The 22,859-nt window shown below is 37.9% G+C and overlaps 2 long non-coding RNA genes across 3 annotated transcripts; both read left to right on the plus strand.

The window, feature by feature from the left end:
• Positions 1–369: 369 nt before the first annotated feature.
• On the plus strand, positions 370–10,348 carry LOC145239321 (uncharacterized). Of its 2 annotated transcripts, none has more exons than XR_013862284.1 (3): positions 370–588; positions 8,969–9,096; positions 9,903–10,348. It is a non-coding gene; the product is annotated as an uncharacterized LOC145239321 (long non-coding RNA). The 2 variants fall into 2 exon arrangements; XR_013862283.1 differs by lacking the exon at positions 370–588 and adding an exon at positions 4,748–5,106.
• Positions 10,349–11,769: 1,421 nt separating this feature from the next.
• Positions 11,770–15,971, plus strand: LOC145209236 (uncharacterized). Its single transcript, XR_013855036.1, has 4 exons — positions 11,770–13,273; positions 13,396–14,091; positions 15,656–15,714; positions 15,780–15,971. It is a non-coding gene; the product is annotated as an uncharacterized LOC145209236 (long non-coding RNA).
• Positions 15,972–22,859: the final 6,888 nt, after the last annotated feature.

Consider the following 22,859-nt stretch of genomic DNA (forward strand, 5'->3'; position numbering starts at 1 on the left):
TCATTATTACGCAAAAATACGATTGCAGTGAAAAACAAGATTTAGTGGTAGAAGTGACACAAAGTTTCAGTGCTCTCAGTCTGCTTTGGTACGAAAAAGGTTTCATGTGGTAACAACAACACCCAAAGTGCACTCATGCAAAACCAAATGACGAGGAGTTAAGTGAACTTAGCAGAAGTTGGTCGCGAAAGTCAACATCTGATTGGAAACCGAGCCATTCGCGGACAAACAGAGCTCACCTTGTGTTTGCCTTTAGGAGCAAGGAGCGCTCATTAAAAGGAAACCACAAACATGTTGAAAGAAAGGGAGCGGCGCCCCGTGGGCACTAGAGCTGAACGGAATGTTGTTCGCTGGTTAAACGACTGCCTGTACTGAGATTAACATCCATGTGTCAGTATGCCTTGTAATCAGTGGCGCTCAGTGGGTTTGTACAAAACAGGTCATCTCTGATTTGGGCGTTGTTCTTAGTGATCTGAGCATTGTACATTTAGCATTGTGCCCAATTATTAAACTGTGCACTTTAGTGAGACTTGTTAAAAACTTGTATGCTTTTCAGGTTGATATTTGGCATCTGTCATATTGCCCCAGGTAATATACTTTTACGTTGTGCGTTGCCTTAACAAAAAATTCTAAGTGTCAAATCTAGATCAAAGTTGTTGCAGAGACAGGTTGGAAAAATTAGCAAAAACTGGTGATGCTGTGACTGTGCTACATTGTGCGATATTTTTTCGCTGAGTCTGCGGTTTTTGAGGAATTTTCTGCACACTTGCAGTCCAATTAACTGTGTTTGCGTTGTAACTCTATCTCGATTCCAGTACAATTTTTGTGAAATGTCAAATGTTTTCTTTCTAAATTAGTGAGTGCAGCAATAATTCAGTTCGGCACTGCTAACTTTGTTTCGAAAAGGTTGTTTAGATTTACTTCGGCGTGTGTGGCCAAAATTTTTTTATGGTTTTATCTGGCGAAGTGAACTGAGTTATTGCGTAAGATAGGTCACTGGGTATCTTATTTTAGTGCACAGCGGGTCTAATCCATTTATGTTTTGAGGTCAGTCCTACAAAGACGTTTTAAATGTGGAAAAATACGTTTGAAGTAGTATTTCGACGGGGTGGTCCAACTTAGTAGGTTATATTCAGTAATTGCAATGTCAGATTTAAAGTTAAGGCATGCTGGTGAGAAAAAATGATGTGGTTTGTCACTTCCCCAGGGAGTACGAGCGTATTAAAGGTTAAAAACCCGTTTGTCATTGCAGAGAATATACAAATTTCGGAAAACAAAATCGGTGTGTTTCTGCTACAGAAATGTTTTAAGAACCATTTTTCGGATATATACACAATACAATCCCCTTGGGGTTCGAATGGGTTCGAATCCCACCGCAGGCTAGATTTTTCTAGCTTACGCCTTGACATATGGTGGTGAATGCTTGGTGACCGTCTGATTCGGTATGACGCCTTTAATGGGCCTGGCGTACTGTGATTGATATATGAGTGTGCCGTGATCGCTGGTCTGCATCGACGCTTCAGGGCTGATCCCAGTTATGAATTTATGTTCATCTTAACTGATACAATACCCCTTAGCAAGTCTTATTTACAATACCCCTTACTCATAGTCTTTAGTTTAGTAGTCACCACGAAGAATACATGTTGTCCTTTGCCCTGCGGGTCATCAGAAAAGGATTTATTCAACCCAGTTTCAACTTTGTGGACATAGGTAAACTGACCTGCTGGTTACATACCAAAGCGTCGCGATATTTTGGTAGTTCGTTTACGATGGGCCTTTGAGATTGACCGTTCAATACCTTTCTGTTTGGATTTTACAAAACACTATCAAGTTTAATGATTTTCTGTTGCTGTTTATTTTGAGTGTTTAGAATAATTGCCACTAAATTTGAAGTTTTCAACAAATAAAACCATTTATACCAGCAGTTCTCAAACTCGGTTTTCGGGGCCGCATGCGGCTCCCAACTATACTTATTTTGCGGCTCGCACCAGACCTCAGAAAACCACCAAACATTGCTATTTTAGCTTTCAAAGTCATCTTCTTTAGTGATTTTCTCAAGGTTTCGTTTTTTTCCCTACACACTTAAAAAATACCATTTGGCCCCGACAATAAAAAAGTTTGAGAACCACTGATTTATACTTAGTTCGTTGACTTTATCGTAACCTTTAGTCCGAAGGAAAGTAAGAAAGTCGAGAGCTTAAGCAAGATACAATTTTTGCAGAATGTGGGAGCAGTATCACCGTTTTGGAACGGGTCGTCAAATTGATTTCCTGACGATCGCCTTAACCTTTCGAATTATTCATATAATTTTGTTGAATTACGCATACGTTTGGCGTCAATCGTACGTTTGGTGAGCTTTTATATCAGAACAACCGGTTTTAAAATGCAATAGGGCTTGTAAATATGAACGTGATTTATCAGCGCGCAAAATTTTATTGGTAGTGATGTTGTAAAATCTCTTAACAATAAAATAATTTCTGAGATATACGTAAATCACACTTTGCTTGGTAATCCACGAAATACCAAGTTTTAGAACATTAATCTTTTTGTCTGTAGCCAACGTTTAGCGGGCATTTTTTTCGTTGAATGCGCAACCTAATGGGCAATATATCATTCTTTTCGGCCAGTGGTTCTCAAACTTATACTGGTTGTGTACCACCGGGCAAATTTTTCTGTCGCTGTGTACCACCTAAATCTTGTTTGAATGGGTAGACCAAGAGTTCTTGACTGCACTAGCTAATTTATGAAACCAGCATGTTAGCAATTCCTAAAAAACGTTCTAGACGTTATTCTGCAAAAAAACAGGGCTGATCAGTTGAATCAGTTGAGCAGCAATTTTTTATTTGGCTTAAATTAAGTATAGCAGAAAGCTACTCGCGTACCACCTGAAAAGGCCTGATGTACCACCAATGGTCGTGTACCACAGTTTGAGAACCAATGTTTTAGGTCAGGGGTGGCCAACCCACGGCTCGCGAGCCGCATGCGGCTCTTCGTCTGGTTTTATGCGGCTCTTACGTCGTTGTCGAAGTTTGGGGGCACTGTGTATATTTTGGTTAGTATGTCGCAATCTGGTACACAAATCGTGAAATGTAATGTAAAGCTTTAACAATTTTGCTTTTGAACAAACTTATTATCGGTATGGCCACAAATGGTAACCTTGCCTTAAAACTGCAACCTTATATGGCAATAATGGCTTGATTATGATGGCATATTTTCAATTGTTGAACAATGAATGATTGGTCATTGTTGCGTACAATGCGAATGAGACACAAAGCAACAGCAATATTTAGAACAAATATGCAAATGTGTTCCAAAATAAAAAAATGCTTCAATCCGTTGTTTTTCGGGTTATGACGAACGTTATATTTTATGGGCAGTTTTTCTTGGGTTTGAATTGAGCGATTGTTAGTGGTGAATGCATTAGTGACGTCGCAATGAATTTAGTTTCGCCACTTGGCATTTTTGTAAAACTCGGCGCCTAAGAGAAATAAGGTCTTAGTAATTCATCAGACATGAATCTCACCGCACGCTATTGATAGAATGAGAAAAAAGAGCATATTTTAATCATTATGTTTTTGTTTGTGGGATTCGTTGAAATGGGGGTTTTGTGTAAGAGGCAGTGTATTCTATTTACTATTGAAAACTGGCACGTGGTCTGTACTAGTCAAATTGTGTCGTTAATACGTTGGTGTGCGACATTTAGAATAATTCTGGGTAAGCACAGGTCTCTGTGTTTGAGGAAGGGACGAGGCAACGAACATGTGTGCTAGTGTGTATAATGTGGCTCTTTGTGGAAACACAGTAAAGAATGTGGCTCTTAGGCTTTGACCGGTTGGCCACCCCTGTTTTAGGCCATTGTTGACTAAAAAATATGGAAGTTTGAAATTTACCTACAGTGGGCAAAAACTTTTACTTACACTGACAAACGATTCCATCGTTTAGAGGTGAAGTTGTATATACAGTAAATGTCTCCTGTTCGTTAACGCCGATGTATGGCAACAAGTCTGATTGAATGCCAATTTTTTCTGTCGTTAAACTTATGATTATATGATAATGTTTTTCAAATACTTAAAAAAACGTTACCTATAGTACCATATGTCGTCCGTTTTTTTATATTCAACAAGTTTTTTGGCTTGTGTCCAAGAAATATATCCCGTTTAGGAAAAGGTTTCAATGGATATAAATACCAAAACCTTCGTCATTAGACATATGGCGACTTTTTACCATTGGATTTAAGTAAGTTTTATTTTTCAAAAGCGTTACGAATTTTGATAAAAATATTGACAATATGTTTTAAGCGAATGACATAACAAATGCTTTTCTATTTCCCTAATGCGGCATGCATTATGAGTTTTGCATTCAGTAACCTGTCGCCATTTTGCTTCTAGGGCGTAACAGTCGTATTAATAACCTGTAGTCCGCGATACGTTATTTCAGAGTTGAGTGCTGTTGCTGCCGTAGTCATGATTTTCACTTACTGCTATTCGCGTTTCCCAATTGGGATAAGAACCTCTTTTGTAACGCTAATGTTGATCCCTAATTGCCATAGAAACGTGTAACCGTCGTTGTGTATAAAGTAGGCTTATTATTGTAAAAGTTGCCGGAGTCAAATTCCTGGTATGGTTTTTGATGCATCGTAAAAATAAGTAACATGTGAAAATCGTAGTATTTGCTGTGTGTTTAACTTTCACAAAATGCACATGTTTAAGTGCTTACAGCTTTTGCGTTTGTTGAATAGCTCTAATTTGCAAAAACCCTTCGTTTTCTAGGCACATTTTTTAAAAAGGTAGAGACAGTGTGGTTGTTATACAACACAACAGTTACCAATGGACTGTGATTGCCCACATGGATTTTAAGGACGCACAGCTTGACTTTCAAAAACGTTAGTCAGACACTTCATCGTTTGATGACTTCCAGCTGCTGCCAAATGACCTTTCGTTTAACGTCAGGACCTGACTGCGAGTTGTCCAGTTTCGCCTTCGCCACTTGTTATTCGACGTCCGTAAAAGGCCCCAATGCTTGACTGGTCAAGCATTTTTACTAATGGACTATGGAAGCGCCACTTAAAAGATTTCGTGTTCACCAACTCGATTCAGTATTCTTAAAGTAAGTTTCAGTTAGTCCACTATGAAATTAGAGACACCTACACCTAATTCACAATAAGAACAGATTACTAAAATGCTACCAGTGCTCCAGTGAAACTTTTAATAAAATACGACGACAATTTCATTTACGTTTTGTCTGTTCGTATATGATTGGATTGGCAGATATTCTACGATAGGAATCGAAGGATGCCAAAGCGAACTGTTTCCTGAATTTTTTATGATTCGGACCAGTGTGATATGTAGTGGTTGCAGCGCTGTCGTTTGTAATCTACACACAAAACACAAGAAGTACGTTGCGTGAAATGTTGCAAAATAATTATTAACCGAGTGATCGCCATATTTGAAATCCAATCCACAAGAAAACTAGAAAACCAGGCATTTGAAAAGGCCAAACCGTCTAATTCGCTCCCTGTCGACCAATGTTTGCCAACCATTGATCTCTGTAAACATGGCCTTTAAGATGTTTCACCTTTCACCGCCGTTATTTGTAACGATGGTTGGACTATAAGGCAAATTTATGAGGCAAATTTGTAAGTTATAAGGCAAATTTGATTCTTACCCCTGCTCTACTTATTGGTTGTAAAGGTTTTGTCTGCTTACATTTGATTTCTTGTTTTTAAGTGCTTTCTTTTTGATAAATACTCACTTACTTTTACGTATTCTCACTTCGATTTGCTGGTTGGGCACAATTTGTGGTTAAACATCAGAGAAAATTGTTTAACCAAACTGCCCTTGTATTATGCAAAATCCATTGTAATGTTTGGGATTAAAAAAAATCCGATTAGCGTTTATATTGAAAAACGATAACCTTACATCGGCACTTAAGCCTGGGGCGCTAATTCTTAAAATTATTCCGCTACGAGCTAAACCAACGGAATTAGAAGATTTTTGCCACTGATTATCGGTATTATAAGGTTTTCGCGTGTCGTTTTGAGACTATTTCAACGTTTGCGAAGGTCAATGGTATCACAATTTGCCAGGACATAGCGTCATATTGTGCACTGAAGTAAAGGGCGTTCAACGCCAATATAGAATTTCCAACTTAAATGCATGGTCATCTGAATATTTTTCAACAGTGTGTTTTAAAAACATCAGTTAGTCATTTTTATCCCGCTCGATCTTTACCTTTGGTGGAAAAACCAACAGCCTAAATAGCAATTTAAAATCGCTTATGAGCTGCTTTCTCGATTGCAGACATGTTGTAGGTTTCATTGAGGTACAAACTTTTAGGATTCATTTTAACAACCCTGTCTGTTTTACTGATATACAGGAATTATGATACACCTACGAATGTCACAAACTTAATTTAGTTGAACATTCGATGCTATTGTAGGCGGCTAAATTCATTCATTGCTCCTTGACACGTTTGCTTCTGTCAATCCAAAGCACACTCTTTTGAGCGACCAAGCGAAAACTGTAGGTTAAACTTCAAAAACGTAAGGCCAACGTTTTTAAGAATACGGAATTGTGTGAATTTTTTGAGGCGACCAATCGTTACAAAGCATTAGTTACCTTAACTTTTGACTTAGTACATAACAGTACATACACAGTACATAACCTCGCGCCAATAAACCAAAATTTAAAAGTTATAGAAAGGTTCTGCACTTTGAAATGTGAGATGTTGTACAGCTGCATGATCAAATACCTGCCAAAACGCGGGGCTGGTCTGCAATTGTATTTCAAGCTTCTTCGTATTCAGAAATGCCATTTTAAGTTTAAATACTATTCACGTCGTTTCCCTACTATACTATGTGGCAAAACCGTCCAAGCCTGAATGTTTGTCATATGATCGCTAGTACAGGCGTTGTAGTATTTACAATTCGTCTTTTACAAAAGGGAAACCAATGAGTAAGGTTCGGGCCCTGGCGATTTTATCACCGGACGTCCAACTCAAGGGAATTGCTTTATGGTCGAGTGCTTTGGCGACGATGCATGGAAGTTTCAGACAAAGAGAAAATAGTTGAAAAAAACGCTTGTTGTGCAGCAAAATGGCGACGATCTGGTAGTAAAAATGTCAACACGCTATAAATAGACTTAATTATCAATTGTTATGATAAACTTTTGTTAATAAACAACACTTGCTAACTGATTTAGGGTTAGTGTAAATAGTTATTTCGGGCTTCAATGGACTCAACTTTTCGTCCTTTACGCTGTCTCCACTTCAACTTCGATTTTTTTCATTTGTTTGAATCATCTTGTTTCAACACAACGATACGGTCAATACAGAATGTCTACGTTTCAATATAAAATTTCTTTGATGTTTGTAAAATGATCAAAGTTAATATAGAGGAGTAAGAGAAAACTTGAAACCGTGATCGGTTGGTTAGTGTACCTTCGTACCGGTAATAAAAAATTAAATGCCATGGTTATAGGACGTATTTAGCTAGCAAGCAAAATAAAGAATAAATTACGTGTGTGCGAACATGAAGAATAACTTCCTCAGACCCTCGCAAACTTGCTACTAGCTCCACTACAGATGACTGTTTCTTCATGAAAACGTTTTTTTTTTTTTGCTTGACATTGTAAAAATGGGCGACTAACTGTGTTTTTATTACTCGCTGTTAACAACTCGTTCAGCGCATTTGAAAACAAACGTATGCTAAAGGAACCACTTTCCTAACATCAGCCATTACTTACCGGATGTGTTTTTCTAATTTGCTTTAAATTAACAAAAGGTGTGCGGTTAACTACCGTAACTACCGTACGAAAAACACATTCTGTAAAACACATACACTTTGGCTAATGACTCCACGTCATCAGGAGTTTCGTTCATAAACACACTGAAGGCTGAACCGTGTAGGTTTTCACGTGTTTCCGGGCCATGTTTTTAACCGTATATTGACTATACTCCCTACTGATGACAGAACAAAATTTAAATCACAAATTTATGCAAGAATTGGATGCAATGGAACGAATTTAATGATTCTGTTACAACATAACTGATAAAAACGGGTTTCTTTAAAACTAGCCGTTGAGGTGTGTTTTAACGATGACTAATTTGCATCATTTTTGGGCCATGTAATTTTTTGGACAAGAAAAGGGACATAAGTTATATATGTGTATAATAGTTGATACTGCTGGTATTGTTTAATGGGAATTGCCAAAAACTTAAAACACGCTTCTTGTCGCAAAACATAACACAATCACGGCAAGATACACAAACACATGATCTCGCACTTTTACAGCTGTCCAAAGTTAAAACTTTTCATTGTAATTACAACACAAAATGATACCCGATCTAGGGCTCAAAAGACATGCAATGCTGGTCTTTAATTCAGTCGTATGCGGCCTAAATGAAAACGATGTCCAAACGTCGAATAAATTAAAATTTGTCTTCTATTCCCTTCGGATAAACTGAATCATGCTGTGAGGATTTGAGGTGTAAAAGGTGTTTTTGGTGTAAAGTTTGTGATTTATATGCGTTTGCCAACAATTTGCTTTCTTGCTACGGTATATATTTGAAATGGTTTACTGATGTTTTGATCATTTTTTAGCCTTTCTAGCTTCGTGTCCATAATGCTGGAAGTATGCCCAAGATATTTCATTCAACTTTTGTTTGTAGTTAGAGTTGCTGGTCTCGTATGATTCACGGTCCCCACACGTATTCGGTAGTTTATTTGGTAGCGACGTTTTTGTTATATTTGGAAAAATATTTTTTTTTTTCGAAAAAGCTCTTCGGCTAATTGATTTGTAAAGTTTATTGTTCATTCAAGATTCCAGTAGATCCCGAATTTACAAAAAAAAACAGTCGTAAAACTTCTACATGCTCAAATTAACGTACAAACAGGCTGCGAGTACGTAAACGAAAGAAATAGTTGTGAAAATTGTAGAGTACGTAACAAAATCTCATCTTGTTGTTGCAGAAAATTTAAGTATTGAAACATTGATGTGGTTATGTCAATTCCATTACCATTCGCAAGACAGACAAAATAATTCAAAGAAACATCCAGTGCGGATTTGAACTGCATTATCACCGCCTTACGTAGTTTGTGTAAGTATAAACGCTTTTTAAATTTAAAATAAATGAAAGCAACTCAAAAATATTGTCGAAACTTCACCACGAAACGTGAGAATGTAAATTTCGTAATATATGATCATTAGTTTTAAGTTTCGTTTAATTTTTTTTACTGCCAGACGATGTTTTTGAATTATTATTGTGTCATATTCAGTTCGCATTCATCATTAATTTGCTTTGTGTTACGGTTCAAATAACATATACGCTTGCATCGTTGTACTTACATGCTTTAATGCATTTCAAACAGGGCTGTGGAATTGCTCAATTTAACAAATTTAAAATGATCCCGTTAACCCCTGCCTCTAAAAAACACGACCCTTAAATCCTCCCAAATCCCTATTTTTTGCGCTGCGCCATTAACTGCCCTTCGGAAATTGTCTATTCATGTGGATGTTTGTTGTTGTTAAGCTGCATCATGGTTTTAAATATGCGCCATAATTATTCAAATAAATGCGAATGGTAACTTTGACGCTCGCCGAGGAGCCTCACTATAGAATTTCGGATGTGATACGCTGATCACAGAATGAGCATTTGTTTAGAAGCTGTAACCACGTGACTAAAATGGTTGCTGTTTAAAGGGAGATATTTAATTGATTTCAGGATCGCAAAATGACAATTTGTTTCTCTCTCTTTTTTACTTTTTAAAACTTATTTCACAGTACTGCAATCTTCCACCTACTTTTACCAGTTTTTGAGCAGCCCGAAAACAACGTTATACTAAATGTGTTTGTGCACCATAGGTAACAAACAGGATCGTTTATCGTATTTCATATTTTTTTTAGAACCTACCGCTATTGGAAATGTAGATTTGAAAACTGAAGCAGAAATCACGTCCATCAACAATCTGGCCTTTATATAACTGCAAGTTACTGGGTATTGGTCTTCTTCTACAAGCTACGATTAGCGTTTAACTACTTTATTAAGGCTTCAGATCGCCGTGTTATGGGTGGAACGCGGTTTTGTACAACTAAACGTAACTTGCCCTCAGGCAGAACGTCGAATTCTCGGCTCAGTTTTAGAAGTTCATGTGTAACAAAAACATCTTTATTTTTGACTTTGCACTGTGTTGAACTCATATAGAATCCTAAAATTGGTGATTTATCTGTTGTTATTTCTTTAGCAGAACCCGAGTAAAGTGAGTAGTATTTACTATTTACTACAAAAATCTTTAACTTTCAGTATCAACGAGACATTTTTTGAGATAAATAAACAAGTATGTTCGATGCAAGTTTTAATGAGTTTAATATGTAAACCCCCGTAAACCACAGATTTTTGGCAACCTCAGGACATTTGCGAATTTGCTCAGCATGGACAATATATACCTAAGCACAGCTTCTATTTTATAGCCTATACTAAATAAGTTTTTAGCACACTTACAAAAATTAAAATAATGTTGAGCATGCTTTTACAACGTAACATTTCTAACAACATGTTTCTAAAAAAAGAAAATTCATTATTGGCATGAAAATGTTTAACAACTCAAACAGTAATTGAGAGTCATTTTGTCATTGCCTTGATTTCAGTAAATCAAGTTGTATGCAGAAACAGTTATGTTTTTTTATTATTATTTCGGATTAATTTAATTTGCGCCACTTAGTATTTGAAGAAGATTACAAAATAGATAATAACGTTTTCCGACGATGATGTGCAAAATGTTAGCAAAAGTTCCTGAGATTGCAAAATTCTACTTGGTCTCTTGCGACGTCTACCGACCACAAGTATATCACGCGTTATTTACATTATGTAATTTTACAACGTGACAAAAAATCCCTTTCAGCACGCACGTTTCTTGCCAAAGGCTGATAAATTGTGAGATGAAATGGGCAAGTATCGTAAATTTCTACTGTGGAGTTTATCATTTTAGAAAAAACAATCAGTTACTAAACATCAGCATTCTCAAAACTTTTGGGACCAAGAAAAAAAACTAAAACAGTTATTGGCATTTATGTTACGACGATAGTATGACAACAAATGTAATGTATGCAAGAAGTCAAGATTTTGTGCTCCACTAATGCGATTACCGACATTGAAAATATGTCATAAAAGGATATCTAACAAACAAAGATACTGTGTGTAGCAAAATGAACGACTAGCTATACGCAGCTTCACCATGGAAAAACATGGCGCAAGAATTCTTAAAAAAAAAGAATTTCAAAAAAGAAAGAAAAAGAATTCAACTGTTTTTTAGCAGAATAGGTCATCACTGCCTCTTTCTACAAAAAACCATCCACTTTTCGCTGTTAGTAATTTTACCGATTTAGTCTGTATATAGTCTATAATTGCACATTATTGCTAACATCGGTTTCACCCCCATATCACCAGTCATGAACGGAAGACAAATCAAGAAATAAATGTGACTGTGAGTGTACAATAGTTCGCTGGAAAACAAGTGACCAACACAGTTTGATATTTTGTGTTTTTTATAGTAGGCTAGAACTACATAATCGTTGAGTAACCAAAAAAGTCTTTACATTTTGCTCGATTTTTAGATCTGTGCAAATAAAATATTGCCTGGGCAAAAATAGATGAACTAGGCAAAAACTCTACTATAACGATTTATTTATCTTTATCTGTTAAATATGCAGAGACGTAAAGTTTTATCTCAAATGCTTTTTTGTTTGTTTTTAGGACATAGAAAAACAATAAAACTTGGTAGGCTATTTCTGTTAATTTCTTCAGAAATTAGCTGGAACATAAAAAACGATTCGCTGGTTCGACATAGAAAACGAATATTTAACGATCAAAAACTAAATTTTACGCAAAACATAAATAAATGATTTTTTTTGGTTCGGGTAAGAGAATAAAGACCCGGCCACTTCCGTCGCTTACGACTCTATTTAAAAATTAGAGACAAATATCCCCAAAAATACAAGATCATGGCTGATCCTTAAATATTTTACCCCAAATGTTATCTTAGATTGGAATAAAACATTTAATATTTAAACCTGTTGGTACTGCGACTGAGGCGAAATTTGTTTCTAGCTTATTCTTAATAATTGTAAGCTTTTCGTTTGTATGCATAAACACCATTTTTAAGACTTGCCAAGTAGGTCTATTGGGCAAAATGGAGACGATCGAGAGGCAGAACAGTAACTTTGTTGTGAAATATGGCCCGATGGGCATTTTATATGACGTAATCGTTTTTTTAACAGTTTAATATGTCGCAACGCAAATTTAGTGCGTTTTAGGCATGGATTTATGGTCTAGCAAATTGAATAGTACGACTCAATGTGCATCAGCATTGAGTTTTTGCAATTTATTTAGGTCATTGCATATATTACAGACTGAAGTTTTAAAAAAATTGCATTAACCAAACAAGAAGTATTATGACGCCTACTAAAGTACGTCTTGGGTCCGGTTGTTTATGAAGACAAAAAGCTAAAAACCTACTATCAAGTGCGCTTCTGCAATTACGTTTTTACTTGGTTATAATTGAATGGATCTTATCATTGAAAGGACAAAACATTCCTAACACAAAAATGATGATGGGCGCCAGCACAGAAGGGCAATAGGGGACAATTGCTAATATCCCTGGCAACAACACTATATTTATTATACGAAACGTTTTAAAATTCTCTTTTACTGACCCAGACTGCTAACAGATCTAGACAATGAGAGAAATACAAATATGGTTTGGTTGGTGTCGTCTCGATAGCCAGTTGCTAATGAGCAACTCGAGTAAACTTTGCTTGTGAAAGTGGCAAGTTCGATGATCAGATACCAGGTCCTACTGGTCCCCCAGAAAAACGAGGGCCCACAGGAATGACAGGACCACGTGGTTTACAGGGAGTAAAAAGAGAACCAGGGTCGAATAAATCTTGGAAATAGGATTTCCATAACCTGAAATTAAAAATGGAAACCTTGGAGAGTAAACTCGAAATTGCTCTATGTTAGTTTATGTTTAATATTATCGTTGTTTGATCAGGTCCATTACACATCTTTATGTAGCCTAATAAAATAGAATATGCAGTCATTGTTTTTAACAATATTTTTTACATTATCCTATTACAGCAAAGATTGATACAATGCAGCTGGCAAGTTGTGAAGATGCGCAAAGCAAAGGTTTTAACACAAGCAGAGTTTTTTCTCTATAGTCACCACTCTACTATCGGGAATACTCTGTGACATGCAATCAGACAACGGAGGAAGGCTGGTACATAAAACAATATCATTCGGTGTCCAAAAATTCTCAGTAACGAAATGTGAAAGAAAATCTTTAATAATATTTTTCATGTTAATATTATGTATAATTTAATCAAGTACTTTTCATGACAGTAGTTCAGATACGATATGATGGCTCAACTCAACTATAACGAGGTTGGAATGAATATGAAAGAGGATTTGGTTCACATAAAGAAGAATACTGGATTGGTAACATATAAAAAAACCGTCAGTTTGTACCTATTTAAACTATATCGAAAGTCAATTCAAAAACCAACGGTTTAGGTCGTGTTTTGAACCATGGTTTGCATATTAGGCCAAAATATTAGTAACGTCCCGATAACACGCAATGGTAAAAGCGCGGAACGTCACACGAGGGAAGAATTGAAACGTGTTTCCCAAAGGCCTCCAACAAGCAGTCCACACTGTTACATCGCCATTGTACAAATTATTAAGTTTTCTATGTTTCCCGCCAGTAGCCTTAACTCTCTTGTATGGCGCAATGTTTTGCAACCTGGTGACATTATCTATCACACAATCGGTGCTTATGATGTCACTACCTTGGCATTGTTTTACTGAAGTCACGACTTGTAAGCGTGGCTGCCTCGTGTTTATTAGCAACTGGATGTTATAGAGGCAGCATGCTTTATTTAATTGACTGGTTATGTTTGTTTCTTTGGTAACGAATAGGAAATTTGTGCTAACCGAACTGTTGCCGGTCGTCCAATGTGTAATTGTGCATTTCTGGCCCACGGATCCCACACCGTCGTCAGCCAACTTGCTGTTGCCGTAAATAACTGTATTATTCCGGTAAGCTTGTTGCCTAAAGTCTCGCAGTTCGTTACTGATGTGTTTTGGTGGTGTTTATTATGGGCCCCCTTCCTTGAAGGGGACACATATTGTTTTTGTCCGTATTTTTTTTTCTTTTTTCTGTCTAACGCTGGTTTGTGAGACGCGTTTGGTAAAGAACGAGTGCTTTAAATTTATTCAAATTTACAGAGATGTTAGTTAATAATCCAAATTTGATCCTCCTGAAGTTCGACCCCGATTGACCCAGCGGTTCACCCACAGGCCCCCAAAACGTAAATTTTTTAAAACGGCTGTACTGACTAAAGTACAGCATCTTGGAGTTTCATGCTTTGTTGTTTAGTGCAATGTAAGGTTTTTAAAGAATTTTGTATCTTTTTTGGGGGTTCACCCATTTTTCACCCTTTAAACCCCGAAATAATCGGTTTTAGTTTTAGGCCAGAAAAACAAGCCCCATGGTGCAGAAATATTTAAAAATTTTAACAATTGTTTAAGCAGGGTATTCGTTTGGTATTCAAAATTTTGCCAGTTACCTTTGCAACCCATAATATGTGTACGCTATCAGTCAGATATAAGTCCCAAGGGAGGAATTCACGGGTTTACGATTAAGGCGGCAGAGCGGGAGTGCTCGGCTTGACGTCCGGACAGACGTTTAACGAGACAGTCGTTTGGGTGATTAGAAATCAGCTGTTTTTTGTACAGCAATGCTGTGTCGTTTTATGGAGTTATCACACGCATTTTCAGTTTTGGCGAAGGTTTTACACCTAAGACGTACCTTAAACTCGATAAACGTACTTCGGTTTCGTTTATGTCAGGCAAAACGTCGTTGATCAACATAAATATGAAAAACTAAACTTAACTTTTTCGAACGCCGGGATAAATGCTCTTTAAATTCTCGTTGTCAGCTTGGCCGTCGCATAACCACAGGTCACTAAAGGTCAACTTGTAGGAATTGCAACACAGTTAAGAATTTTTTGTCATAACGTATCTTCTTTATTTTTGACAAATTAATTCAAGAATTAGTACTTAAGTCATGTATAAATTAGGCTAAACGGTATTGTTGATCACTAAGAACTGCATGCTGATAAAAAAAACAAGTTGTTATGTATACCTTTGTAGCAAACGACTTTTTTTTACACAATGTTTCATATAACAGTTAAGGCTTTCTAGGAAAATTTGTGTTAAAAAAAACTGAACTTGAACGACAATATCAAGGTCAAAGCAAGAGATTAAATTGAAAGTATATTCCCCATACTTTTTCATCGATTTTTTGTAATTATGTGACAACAATGATGCAAAAAGAATACAGACAAAAACTTTTGAAGTTAAGTTAGTGCTTTGTTAAAAATTCGTCCTTAAGAATCTAAAAATAACCGCAACATTTGTTTACCGTAAATCCGCATAAACACGCGTGTGGGGACCCATTCGTTTTTGCTTGCAAAAACAATGATATATGTAAATAAAATTGTGTATAATGTAGTAAATTGGTAAATATCGTATAGAATATATAAAATGGAAGTATATCAGTAAGCCACTTTTTTAGTTGAGATTGATGCTGTATTTGCAGAACCTAAAATCTCCTGATCGTTTTGAATGTTACTGTGACTCTGGTCCTATAATAGTTCGGTAAGAGTCAACTGTACTGATAATTTCTCGTCTGTTTCCTTAACTAAATTAGGGCATATTTGCAGAAACCGCATTTGCCCTTGTACTCGTCTTGCTGCTGAACCCTCGAGCGCCATCTCTGTCCTTGGTGCCTTGGAGTTGTTGAGCGCGAGGAAAGGCGCGTTGAGAACCGTTCTAGGAATATAAGCGATCGCCCCTGCTGTGCTGTCTGGGCGCACAGAGTCACGCCCTCTACTAATTAAAAGACAACACACACATATAGGGTGTTTCATAGATCTTATTAAACCAGTGATTCTCAATCTTATACGGACCGTGTACCACCTGACAACTTTTTTTATCACTGCGTACCACCTCCCAAAACCTGTTTGAATGGATAGACCAATAAATAGGCCCATTTTCTCGCCCTGACATAGTTTAGCATATTCCGTAATTTTAAAAGACTTTACAAGACACAAGTTTCGCCCAAACCAGGACTGATCAATTGAGTCAGTTAAGTTGCAATTTTAGTTCAGACTTAAATTAGGTATGATGGAGCTGCTCGCGTACCACCGGAAAAGTCCTGGCGTACCACTAGTGGTACGCGTACCACAGTTTGAGAACCACTGTATTAAACGAACACATCGAAGGCAGAGCAAAGGAGACGGTAGGCGACGTTAGGAAGCGGTTTCTGCATAAAGCATGACGATAATACACTGCGCTTTAATGTAGGAAAGTAACTCAAAGCTCATCAACTGTTTTGGGAACCGGAAGAAGACATACAACATGGGCAATCACTGTCACACATCTAAATACACAGAAGCATGAGACCACAATATGCCATTATGACGTCATATACAATGCTTCCCAAGCCATGTAGAGCGACAGCGCAGGAAACGCTGCGTAAACAAATACAACTTAAGCAACTTGACTGAAACCCAACTACACGTGCAGTACAAACATTACAAAGCGAAATGACATATTAGGTCATTGCAGTGAAGTTCGCATTAATTATAGTAATTATGGGTCCCCTCCCCTGAAGGGGACACATATTGTTTTTGTCTATATATTTTTTCCGTCTAACGCGGATTTGTTCCCACGTTTTAGGCAAGAAAGAATAGTTCAAACTTTTTCAAATTTACACACATTATACATATTGGTCTAAAGATGGTCCATGTGAATTTTGACCCCGTTTGATCCCTCGGTTCACCCCACAGCCCCCCAAAACGTGAATTTTTTTAAACGGCTATACTTGCTAAAGCAGATGATTCTGGAGTTTCATACTTTTTTGATTGGTACATTGCAGCGTATTTTTAAGTATTTTGTAACTTGAAGTTGTATATATCCATTTTAACCCCTTTACCCCCAAATATTTGTTTGTTTGTTTACATATTAATGAGGTCAGAAATACAGGACTTAACCTGCTGAAATTTTAAACAGCTGTTGATAGGGTGCTCCTTGTTGACTGTTAAAAATTTTAGTGCAATCGGCTCAGTAATTACTCTTACAGCCCCAAATATGTTTTAACATGCCGTCTTTTGTTAAATTTGTGCTCTCTCAGTGCACAGCTGACGCAATGGGAGTGATTGACGATAGTGGCGCATGGAAAAAATGCCTCTGCTTCACGCATGAACGCAGTCGTCACTTGACCATTTTCTTACTGGTTGGAATTAAGATGTTACGATATTAGTTACATTGCGCTGTAAACGTTAATATAGGTCAACTTATTCGTGTTTCGAAACGCAGAGCGACACTGCAGCACGATTTGTTACACCCGTGTGAAGGACTTCTCAAACTGAAAGCGTTAATAAAACTGTTTCAGAACAGGTTTGGGACATAAAAAGCCCAGCTAAGCAATCGTATTGTTGGTATGTAGAAACTTAACGGCCCAGGGAACGCTATGTGCGGATTAAAAATCATAATTCAGCAAACAAAGGGCTATTAAGGAAAAAAATGTTGATACTTTGTTAAAAGTTTAAATAGTTGGACTCGTCCATTTTCCACCTCGTGAAAACAACGCGCAACTCCATGTCGAAAAAAGCCCAATTCGACGCGAAAAGCGCAAACCTGCCCACTGAAAAGCGTATATCTCGGCCTCGCGTACAACTGGACGTGCCATCAGGCAGTCTTTTTGCACTGTGCAATTAAGATATGTTTGTAGATCATTTAAAAACGTTAGTTATGCAATCGTTGTATCATGCAATATATAGGAAAACCACTATTCCAGTTTAATAATCATTGTGCCCTATTTTTACTGTTACCAAATCGCATGTGCACATGTCTGGGGACCCATCAGATTACGCTTGCAGAAACAATTATGTTAAGTGCCAGGAAAAAGATAGGGACCCAATGAAATGTAGGTGCCAAATATATATCCATTATAAATATGGTAAATGGTATATGTGATACATCGTTAAATATGATGTAGTATGTATAAACTGGCAATATATAGGAAAACCACTATTCTAGTTCATATTTAGGAATCGTTAAACACATATATACAAAGTGATTCACCAATAATCGTCAACACGACAATAAACGCCAATCGTCAACACGCCTATTCGTCTATCTATAGATATATGTAACCGACGCACCACGGATGTTAGAAACGAAATAAACTAAACCACGTTACGTTACCACAAAAAACTGGCAGTTGATTATTACGTCACAACACGCAATAGATTGCAACACAAGTTGGGAAAATCTATTAACACAAGAACTCACAGGCAGGTATGCTAATTTCCAAAAGGTGGCGCAACGGAGCAAAGGCTTTCACTATTGCACTAATTGCTGACTCAGCAAATTGCTGAGCAATTACTGTCATAGTTGAGTTGAGTTGAGTTTATTTCGCTTGGTGAAAGAACACATAGCGACACAATTGCACTAAAAACAATCACCAAGCCGGAAATAGCTGCGCAACGTTGAGACGTTATGGGGCGCAAAAAAAAGTGGAGGGCACAATTGGTGGATCATGGTTAAACGCGCTGCAGCTACACCGTATTATAAAGCGTTGTGTGGCAGGAGCTCACCAGAAAGTGAGTTTGGCGCACTGTGAGTATAACACGACTGGGGGGGAACGTTGGTGGGACCAGTCGAGGGGGCCCTAGAATCTAACCACCCGTGTTAGGAAGGAGGGTGGGGTTCGACAGGAAAAGAAACCACCGAAAGAAACCCTGCCGGATAGTTTCAAGCGCCGGAAGGAAGAGCAGGGAATAAAACTCTTACATTAATAGTATCCTTTAAACTAACTGCAGATTTTTTCATTTAACAGAGTTGGTATTGGTAATTAAATCATTTACAGTAAATGAGGATTAAAAATAATTTAAACCATTTGAAATGGTAATAAAAGTATCATTTATGAGACACATCAGGAACAAAAAAAAAACACACAAAAAAACAACAACAAAAATGCGGAAATAAATGCATTTGAATCGGTTGTCGTCAGCCCAGCTTACTCGGGACGCATGGCAAAAGGACGCTTCAAACTTGTAATTCCCCTGCAACAATAAAGAACAAAACCACAGCAGCAATTTACCAGTTCCAGGTTGTAGCCTATGCAATATAAATCAGCACATATACAAGACTAACTTATTACTTGACGGTTTGCTGTGTTCGTCCAAAACTTATGTGATAAAAGCTTGTGAAATCTTAAAGAAAACAAAAACACTGCAAACTTGTTAGTGTGAGTGGTTAATATTGGCGTACAATCCATTTCAGTGCATATGCAAGCACGCATAAAGACAGCGCTACCAGAACCGGTGCTAGTGGATTTGAAAACACAAACAAAGCAAAAAAAACGTGCACCAAACAAGGCATCGGCGCCGGCAAAATCATGACGCTATATTTTTATTATAAATGAACAGTTGTTGTGAGGTGAAAATAGGCTAAAAATACGCGCTAGATTTAGTCGCCTGAAATTGTTAAAATGCGCGAGAATCTGGGGTATTGTGATATTTAAAACTCGTGTGAACAGAACGAAGTAGTAAAAGGCTATGGTCCGTTGCGACACCGTTTGGAATATAGCAGGCCTGTCTGTGAGTTCTTGTGTTAGTAGCTCTACTAAGTTGTAGTGAGAAAAAGCGGTAGTCAATAGAAACCAGCAATTACTGGCAAATAAGATGTAACGATATTTAAGACATATTTGCGTATATTAACAGCTTCATGTGTAAAGTTTGGTTGTACACACTTCCCTTTCGTACGTAGATACAGATGCTTATAACGACACTACGAATGCCTGGAACTTACATTACAATACACTAACTCGGCGTCATCTGTATCACGCGGGCCACTGGGGCGTTTGGGGTTTCATACGCATTAGACAATTATCGTGGTTGTTTCTCAAAGGATTGCAGTTATTGCACAAACTTATCATCATCATCATATCGGGCTGGTTTCCCGGGCCAAACTCACTATGCTCCTTCACGCCTCCCTGTCCGCCATTGCATCGCTTAGATCTTCGGGTCGAATACCGACATCCTGGGCCAACTGTTGTATGTACGTCTTGTAGGGTCGGCCGGGTCTAGCTTTTCCTTGCGTTGGTGTCCATAAAATCAGATCACTGGTGACTTCTTCTTCTTTACTTCTGTAGCAATGTCCAGAGAATCTTATTCTCCTTTCTTTTGTCACTGATGATAGTTTATACAAGTTGCCGTACAGAAGCTTATTGGATGGACGTTAGCGTCCAAGCTGATGATCCATAAAGCAGTACGGTTTCCACTACGACTCTGAAAAAGTTTTTTTTATTTGTTCAGACCAGAGTTGCAAGTCGGGCCGGGCTTTTCGGGCCGGGTTCGGGTTCGGGCCGGGTTCGGGCCGGGTTCGGGCTTAGGTATTTGTGAGAAAACGGGCTTAAAACGGGCCTGACTTTACGTTCCGTGTCCGCCATTTAAAAAAACAAAATAAAATCACTCGGCTAAGAAACTCTGGCTTTGACCTAATGCCCACTCTACTCTAAAACGTATTGTTTACCCCATGGTCTACTATTGATCATTGTGTTTGATGTCTATCTCTTTTTTCTTTCTCATCCTGTCAATCAAAATTTCGGGCCTAAACGGGCTTCGCAAAAACGTTTCGGGTTCGGGCCGGGCTTCGGGCTCATACTTTCGGGTTCGGGCCGGGTTCGGGCTCAGATTTCGGGCCCGCTTGCAACTCTGGTTCAGACAGTGCTGATTTCCAAATAGCTCTTAGCCGATTAAGTCCACGCCAAGCCTTTGCTATTCTAACGAGCACATCTTTTTCTGTCGTGGCAATGCGGCTACCCAGATATTCGAAGTCATCTACCTGCTTGAGAAGTGTTCTCTTCGCTGTTTCTATTTTCCCTGTTTGATGATAGCAGATATATTCTGTTTGGTTGCATTCGTATGCAGTCCAATCATAGCAGCTGACTCTTCCATGAAGTAGATTTTGGGCATTGGCATTGCTGTCTGATAACAGAGCGATATCATCGGCGTAGTCGGCATCGGTGATCTTTCTTGCGGGATGCCGTCTGCTTCTTGCTGGTCCTAATGTTATTCACTATGTTGATGAATAGAGTGTTTCAATACGTAGTCGAGACACATAACAAATAGAAATGGAGTATCGTAGCACACCAGATTGAATTTCGAAAAAATCGGTGTCTCCGTCGGGAGAGCGCACAATGGCCTTAGTATTCTTGTACATAATCATTATGGCTGCAACGATTTCTTCAGGGATTCCATATGCCAATAGAATCTTCTTCATTTTTCTCTGTGGACGGAATCGAATGCTTTGGAGAAGTCCACAAACAGTAAAGTTGCCGGTAGTTGCCTTGCCTTCACACCCTAAGATTATTCTTACCGTCAGGATTTGACCGACTGTTAAGCGACATTTTCTAAATCCATTTTGATTTCTTCTGAGAATCTTTTCCATTTCTGGTTGGATTCGGTTGAGCAACATAGCATTTGCAGATAGCTATCGGTGTTTGACTGATATCGCCTTTCTTCTGGAAGTGTAGTATACTGCTTTCAGTCCATGTCTGAATCGCATTGTCATAATACACTAAGTAATAGAGGAGAATATCATTGAACTTACCGGTTTTCTAAACTTTAGGTGGAATTTGGTCAAGACCGGAAGCTTTCCTGTTTTTAGTTTCTTCAAGACAGGTTCCAATTCATTTTTATTAAATGGACCAATTTTTATTGTTAGCTGTAGCTCGGAATCGGATTCGTTTTTGATGGGTGCATCTGTTACTATTGGCTGTTTGCCTAGCAGGTTTTAGAAATCGTACTTCCACTTTTGCGGTCGTTCGTCTTGGCTGTTTTCTTTGATCTTGGCCTTGGTAACTCTTTTTCTGCCTGAAATGTCATTGACTGTTTGCCATGCTAGCGTTGATTGTTTGTTTTCGGTAGCTTTTGTGATCATATCGATTTGTGACTGCACGTAATTATGTTGTTCTTTGAGATATGTATCTTGGAGTTCTTTCTGTGCAACTTTTTGTTTTCTGATGTTTCTTTTTTTATTAGTACGTATGTTTTTAATTTGTGCCAGTCTGCTGACCTCTGTTCTTTTAGCCTGAATCAGTATATTTTTCCATGGTAGATTATGTTTCACTTTCTCTTTTTTTGGTATCAGTGATTCAGCAGTTTCATTGTGAGCTTTGACAAAGTTTTTATACGCGACTGCTACATTGTAGTTTTTATTGCCACCATCCGTTTGTCGTATATCGTAGCGATTTCTCACTGCAACGCTGAATTGGTTTTGAAGTTCCACACTATCGAGTAGTAGCTCCCAGTTGTATTTTGTATTTGGTTTAGATCTTTTCTTATTTGCACGCAGGCTGAGTTTAATATTCATTGTGACCATGCGATATACCTCCCCCGGTGTGGTAGGCTTCGCAGTTCTTGACACTATTAATCCATTTTTTATTTATGATCATGTAGTCCAGTAGCACGTTGTGGCCATTGGGATATGTGAACGTCCAGAGTTTTCCCATCAGACCATTTTCAATTAGGAAGTGTTCTAGGTGTTCGTTTCTATTTGATGTAGTATGGTATGTGAATTTGTGACATTGGTTCTTGCCTAATTGTGCATTGAAATCACAAGCGATGTTGTGTTTTGGTATGGATCTGATGAGTTATGAAAGATCGTCATAATAATCTGTTATATCTTGCTCTTTGGTAGTGTTGGTTGGACTGTAGCACGATAAGATGCTC

This window comes from Phallusia mammillata, chromosome 1 (genome assembly GCF_965637545.1).
Source record: "Phallusia mammillata chromosome 1, kaPhaMamm4.hap1.1, whole genome shotgun sequence".
NCBI classification, from domain to species: Eukaryota; Metazoa; Chordata; class Ascidiacea; order Phlebobranchia; family Ascidiidae; genus Phallusia; species Phallusia mammillata.